We start from the raw sequence: 6,668 nt of genomic DNA on the forward strand, positions 1-6,668 counted from the left end.
TGGACATTTTAACAAATTTAATCTGAACATGGAATATTTTTCTATTTATTTGTGTCTTCAATTTCTTTCATCAATATTTTATAGTTTTCAGTGTGTAGATCTTTTACTTCCTGGGTTAAATTTATTCCTAAGTATTTTATTCTTTTGATGTTATTGTAAAAGACATTGCTTTCTTAATTTCTCATTCTGATAGTCCATTGTTAGTGTATAGACATACTACTGATTTTTCCTCATGACCTTTTTCTGGAAAATATTTTATTTATTTATTTATTCATGAGACACACACACACACACACACACACACACACACACACACACAGAGAGGCAGAGACACATGCAGGGAGCCTGACGTGGAACTCCATCCCTGGTCTCCAGATCAGGCCCTGGACTGAAGGTGGCGCTAAACTGCTGAGCCACCCGGGCTGCCCTCCTGATTTTTCTATATTGAATTTGTATCCTGCAACTTTACTGAACTTATTAGTTCTAACAGTTTTTTGGTGGAGTCTTTAGGTTTTCTATATATATTATCACATCATCTGCAAATAGAAGGAGTCTTACTTATTCCTTTCTGATTTGGATGCCTTTTCTTCCTTTTTCTTGCCTCAATACTCTAGGTAGGACTTCTAGTACTATGTTGAAAAAAAGTGGCAAGAGTAGGTATTCTTGCCTACTCTTTGGTTTTGTTTCTAGAACTGTAAGAGTTGGGGCACTAAAAGTATGGTCCAAAGCCTTCATTTCTCAGGGAGAAGCTGGGAGTTAGGGATTCCCTCCCAACTTCAGTGTGCTAGCAGTGTAGCTTATGGAGAGATTGTGTCTTAGTCTTTCCTACTCATTTCTGTGTGGATTTTTTTCTCATTTGCTGGATGTGTAGGGGTCACTCAGCTAGCTTCTGGATTTCTTTCAGAGAAATTAATTGAATTGCTCCATATGAATTGCTCCATATGAGCCTCGGTGTCCATTGAAAGATGAATGGATAAAGAAGATGTGGTCTATGTATACAATGGAATATTCCTCAGCCATTAGAAATGACAAATACCCACCATTTGCTTCGACGTGGATGGAACTGGAGGGTATTATGCTGAGTGAAGTAAGTCAATCGGAGAAGGACAAACAGTGTATGTTCTCATTCATTTGGGGAATATAAATAATAGTGAAAGGGAATATAAGGGAAGGGAGAAGAAATGTGTGGGAAATATCAGAAAGGGAGACAGAACATAAAGACTCCTAACTCTGGGAAATGAACTAGGGGTGGTGAAAGGGGAGGAGGGCGGGGGGTGGGGGTGAATGGGTGACAGGCACTGAGGGGGGCACTTGACGGGATGAGCACTGGGTGTTATTCTGTATGTTGATAAATTGAACACCAATAAAAAATTAATTTATTAAAAAAAATGAATTGCTCCATATGTAGCTGTGGGTATGTCTATGGGAGGAGGGAATTGGGGAGCCCCATATGTCACCGTCTTGGTCTAGAGTCTCTCATAGTTTATTGTTTAATGTGATAAACATAACAAAATCATGTACAAAATGAAGGGCAGCATATTAGAGATTGGCTAATTTCAGGAAAAACTTCGGAGAGAATAGTAGGTGAGCTAAGTTTTAAAGATATAAAATAATATATTTTTCCCTCAGGAAGACAAGGGAACACAGAGAAATTCTAGGCAGAGGAAATAGTATATGCAAAAGCACAGAGGTATAAAAGAATGTGGGGTGTTAGAGTCATAAGGGGAGGTCAGTTGGGGGAATAGGAGTTGTATCATAAAGAGCTTTGGGTGTCTTGCTAAAGAGCTTGGATTTGACATTTCTGAGAATGGGGAGCAATCGAAAGGTGTCAAGCAGAGGGTGATATGATCTTTTTTTTTTTTGTTCCTTAGGAGGCTGTATTGACAGTAGGCAAGGCATGAGGTATGGAGAGCAGCTATGAAGATGTCCAAGCCATAGAAGATGGATATAGGCATTATCAGTTGGGATGGAGAGCTGAGACAGATTTAAAAAATATTTAGGAGATAAATCTGACATAAATGGATATTTTTGGTATTGGAAGTGAGAAAGTGAAGGGAATAGTCAAGGGTTACTTCTTGCCTCTGGCTTGGGAAGCTCAGTGACTTTTGTGGCCATACACCCAGAGAGAGGCAGTAAAGAAGTAAAGACTTAGCAATAGGATTCTAGATTAGGCTCCTTTGATAGAGACGTCAAAACACAGTGGCTTAAAAAAAAGATAAAGTTTATTTTTCTCTCCTGTAAATGTCAGGACAGGTGGTCTAGTGAACTCAAAACTTTTGGAGACCTAGTCTCCTTCTCTCTTGTTGCTGTCATTCTCAACATGTGGTTTCCATGTCAAGATCTAAGACGGCTGGGCCATCTTTGCCATTGTGGATACATATTGTTCACACACCTTTCCTTCAAAGGCATGATTCAGAAGATGAACTTGTCATTTTTGCTTACATCCATTCTGCTCACATCCATTGACCAATCTGAATCACAGGACTATAGTTAGATGTGAAGGAGGCTGGGCAAAGTCTTAGTTTGGGTGGCTCTGTGGCCGTTATGTTCTATTATGTTTTTTAAAGTTTGTGTATGTATGTATGTATGTATGTATGTATGTATGTAATCTCTACACTCAACATGGGCTTTCAACTCACAACCCTGAGATCAGGAGATCTGGAGTCATGTGCTCTTCTGACTAGGCCAGGCATCCTGATCGTCTTCTATTATTAAAGGAATAAGGGGAGAATGGATAGTGGAGAACAACCAGCAGTACTTGACATATGTATGTTGATTTTCAAATGGAAACGTCCAGTATATATTTGAAATTTATAGGCCTAGATCAGAAACGAGGTCTGAACTGAAGGTAAGGAATTTGTATTTAGGGAACATTAACTCTTTTCATTCTTCTGTGGTGGCAGAGACTGCTAATTCTCCCCAAGTAGTCATTCTTTTCATCTTCCTATCAGTAATAGGAATTTTGGAAAGCCAAGTGGCTGCTTAGCTGGAAATTACTTATCAGTTTCTCTTGCAGATAAATGTCATGTGATGAAGGAATGGACTATTTTTAAAATCTTTTTTTTTTTTTTTTTTAAAGAGAGAGAGTGTGAGTAGGGAGGGGCAGAGGGAAGGAGAGAGAGAGAGAGAGAGAGAATCTTAAGTCGACTCTGCATGGAGCATGGGCTTGATCTCATGACCCTAAGATCATGATCGGGGCCGAAATCAAGAGTCAGATGCTCAATGAATTTAGCTTCCCAGGTGCCCCTGGACTTTTTAATGAAAATTTTTTTTTTTTTTTTTTTTTTTTTAGTTTCCTGGGACCCTAAATAGAACAAGAAGAGAGAGCCTGAGTCAACATGCTGGAGCCGTAGGGGAGGAGAGAATATTGACAAATCAAGGCCTTGCACAGTTTGGTCTGATGCCTCTAACTTTCACATTTAAATTACATTTCTTCAACTGTCTTAGTTCGTTTCCAACCACCAGATTGAAAGAGTCTTAAATTCATGGAATTACATAATTCCCATTTAACCAAGGGCAATGTCGTTTTGTATAAAACAATTTTTAAATGTTAACTGTTATTTACATTTAATTATTTTAGGGAAATAATTCCAGCCTTCTTTTCCTTCTGCTTTATACTACAGTTATATATGAAATTGTGACAGTTTCCATCATTAAACTTTGAGTCTTTGGTCCATATCTACTTCATTCATTTTTATACCTTTATGTCTGTCATGCCACAGGTTCTTTTCTTTCTTTTTTTTTTTTTTCAAATTTAAATTCAATTTGCCAACATACGGTATAACATCCAGTGCTCATCCCATCAAGTGCCCTCCTTACTGCCCATCATCCAGTTACCCCATCCCTCCATCCACCTCCTCTTCTGCAACCTTTTGTTTGTTTTCCAGAGTTAGGAGTCTCTCATGGTTTGTTTTCCTCTTTCATTTTTCCCTACTCAGTTTCCCTCCTTTCTCTTACACCCCTTCACTATTTCTTATATTCCACATATGAGTGAAACCATATGATGATTGTCTTTCTCCGATTGAGTTACAGGCTGTAGGTTCCGTACAGATGTATCTTGAGGTGATTAGACTATTGCTGACCCAACTGGCGGGTCAGAGCAGCAGCTTTCCTATGTCATCTTTCCCCTCTCTCCATCTCCATTGCTATGATACGTTTATTTGTGGGAAAAGGCAAAATGGAGATATTTAAAAGACCAAGAAAGCCAAAAGCTGCTTTAGAAATTGTTTTAAGTCCACAGGAGGGAAGCATAACAGGAGGTGAGATAATGGGTTTTATACACTGCATAGTAAGTGTAATAAACTCCAAGCTGGGAGGACAGCAAGGGTGCTCTGTGTGGATTAATTGGTGCCCTGCCTACACTCAAGAGGAAAATAAGTTTTCAACCACATCAAAGTCTCCTCCAGAAGAAAAAGAGCTCATTAAAAATTGCCACTTCCAGGAACCCTGGCAGCCAGACAATTAGAAGGCTGAAAAATCACCTCTATTTGGCCTGCTACTCCCTCAAAACTTGAACTATTTGCCTTGAGAAGAATAAAGAAAGAATGTAGGTAACATATTTAAATTCAGCTTCTTAGAAAGTGGAATGATTTAGCTAGAGTTGGCTTCAATCAGTTAGAGCTCTCCCAAAGCCTCAGAATTTACTAGGAATGTAAAAATTGGCCCTTGGATACACATACACCTTCATCCCATTCTCGTAAAATGCTTAGAGCACAGGGCACGGGTGCATGCAAAATCATACCACTCATGATGAGGAAAAATGCTGGGGAAAGCAGATTGGTTTCTGTACGTAATCCTGAAAGAAGATTCTGTGGTTCATAGATTATTTGACTATCTCCCTCTTTTATACTGAGGCTGTGGTTCATCTCTGAAGGCAGAGGCCGTATTTTATTACCTTTAAAAACTTTCTATTTTGGGATAGTTTTAGATATGTGGAAAAGTTGCAAAGATATTATAGAGAATTCCTGTATATCCTTTACACAGTTTCCCCTGATGTTAAAACTATGGTGCATTTTTTTCTTGGTTTTCATTTTTGAGAGAGAGAGAGAGAGAGAGAGAGAGAGAGAGAGAGAGAGAGAGACACCTAAGCAGGCTCCACACTGGGCTCAATCTTATAGCCCTGAGACCATGACCTGACCTGAAATCAAGAATTGGATGCTTAACCGCCCGAGCTGTCCAGGAGGTCCCTATGGTACATTTTTTTTAAGACTAAGAAAGTAACATTAGCACAATCCTATTAACTAAACTACAGACTTGCTTGAGATTTTATCAGTTTTTCCACTGCTGTCCTTTCACTATTTCATAATTCAATTCAGGATACTGATTGCTTTTAGGTCTTACTTTTATTTCCTGGCACTCTGGGTCATGCCTGATACGTGCTTAGTTTGTGTTTGCTGAGAGACCAAACCAGAGAAAACAACTAGAATTTTGCAGTCAGATACCTGGGAGGGGATCCAGAGTGGGACCCATGGAAGTATCTGCTGTGTGGAACTGGAGGATGGTTAAACGTGGGCCCTGGGATGGCAGTTGGCAGGTCACTGCAGACATTTGTCGCCAGTGTCAGTGGAGTGGTGGGGGCAGCAGACTGCATCCGTGGGCTGAGGAGTCAGTGGGAAGGAGCGCTCGTGAGTGTAGAGAGAGCTTTGTAAGCAGTTTGTCAGTGAAGGCAAAGGCAAAGGCAAAGGCAAAGGCAAAAAAAAAAAAAAAAAAAAAGCTTGGTGATGGAAAGAGAGAAAAAGCTCAGTGATGGCAAGAGAGAAGGGTCATGAAGAAGTTTTAGGAAGGGGAATGGCGAGCTGGATTATATTCAGAGGAAGGAGGGAAGATGATTTCTGAAATAACACCCAGGAAAAAGCAGAGGGAACTATGATTGGGAGTCTGGGTGGAAAAGCTAGGCCTTGGAAAGGAGAAGAAAAACTTCTTTCCATGGAACCAGAAAGAAAGGCGGGGGGAATATGTGGCTGAATGTCATGGATGTTCCTGCCCAGTTTCCCCTCTCTTCTTTCTTATTTGGTTTAATGCCTTCTAGTTTTAAAAGAGAAATGGAAAGGCCAACCCTGGAGAGGGAGGGAGGCAGGAATGGATTGTAATAGAGGCTCCCAGAGACGGACAAATACTGTTGGAGTAGCCGGTATGAGGTAAGGAAAATGAAATCAACTGAGAATGGATGCAAAGAATGATAGAGCATCACCGAGGGCCCAGAGATCGTCAGGCTATTACATTTTGGGTCTGGAGCTCATGATAGATTGGTGCCACTCTTAGGCTGCCAGACTCCCCCGAGGACATGCTAGCTTTTTAAAATTCACTTTTCCATTTCCTTTCATATCCTTACATCATTGGTCAAATGATTTACTTTGTTCTGAAATTCAGTAACAGGCTTCGTTGAATCAATCACGAATAACTTCTGTGTAGTGGTGTCACGGGGTAAGCTGTCCTAGTCACGAAGAAGTTTTCTACTTGTTTATAGTAAATAACTCTAGCAGTATTTATTCCAAGAAAAGCAAGAACTAAACCAGAATTTCTGGAGAACTGTTACGTTATAGCGCTGTAACAGACACTTTACATGTGTCTACAAGGCCGCTCAGTTTCAAATGTGGGAACTGAGTCTTGGAGAGATTCGCTGTTCTGGCAAATATTTACTAAGTGCTCTTTTTTTAAAAATTTTTTAA

The sequence above is a fragment of the Vulpes lagopus genome, chromosome 7, assembly GCF_018345385.1.
Source record: "Vulpes lagopus strain Blue_001 chromosome 7, ASM1834538v1, whole genome shotgun sequence".
NCBI lineage: Eukaryota > Metazoa > Chordata > Mammalia > Carnivora > Canidae > Vulpes > Vulpes lagopus.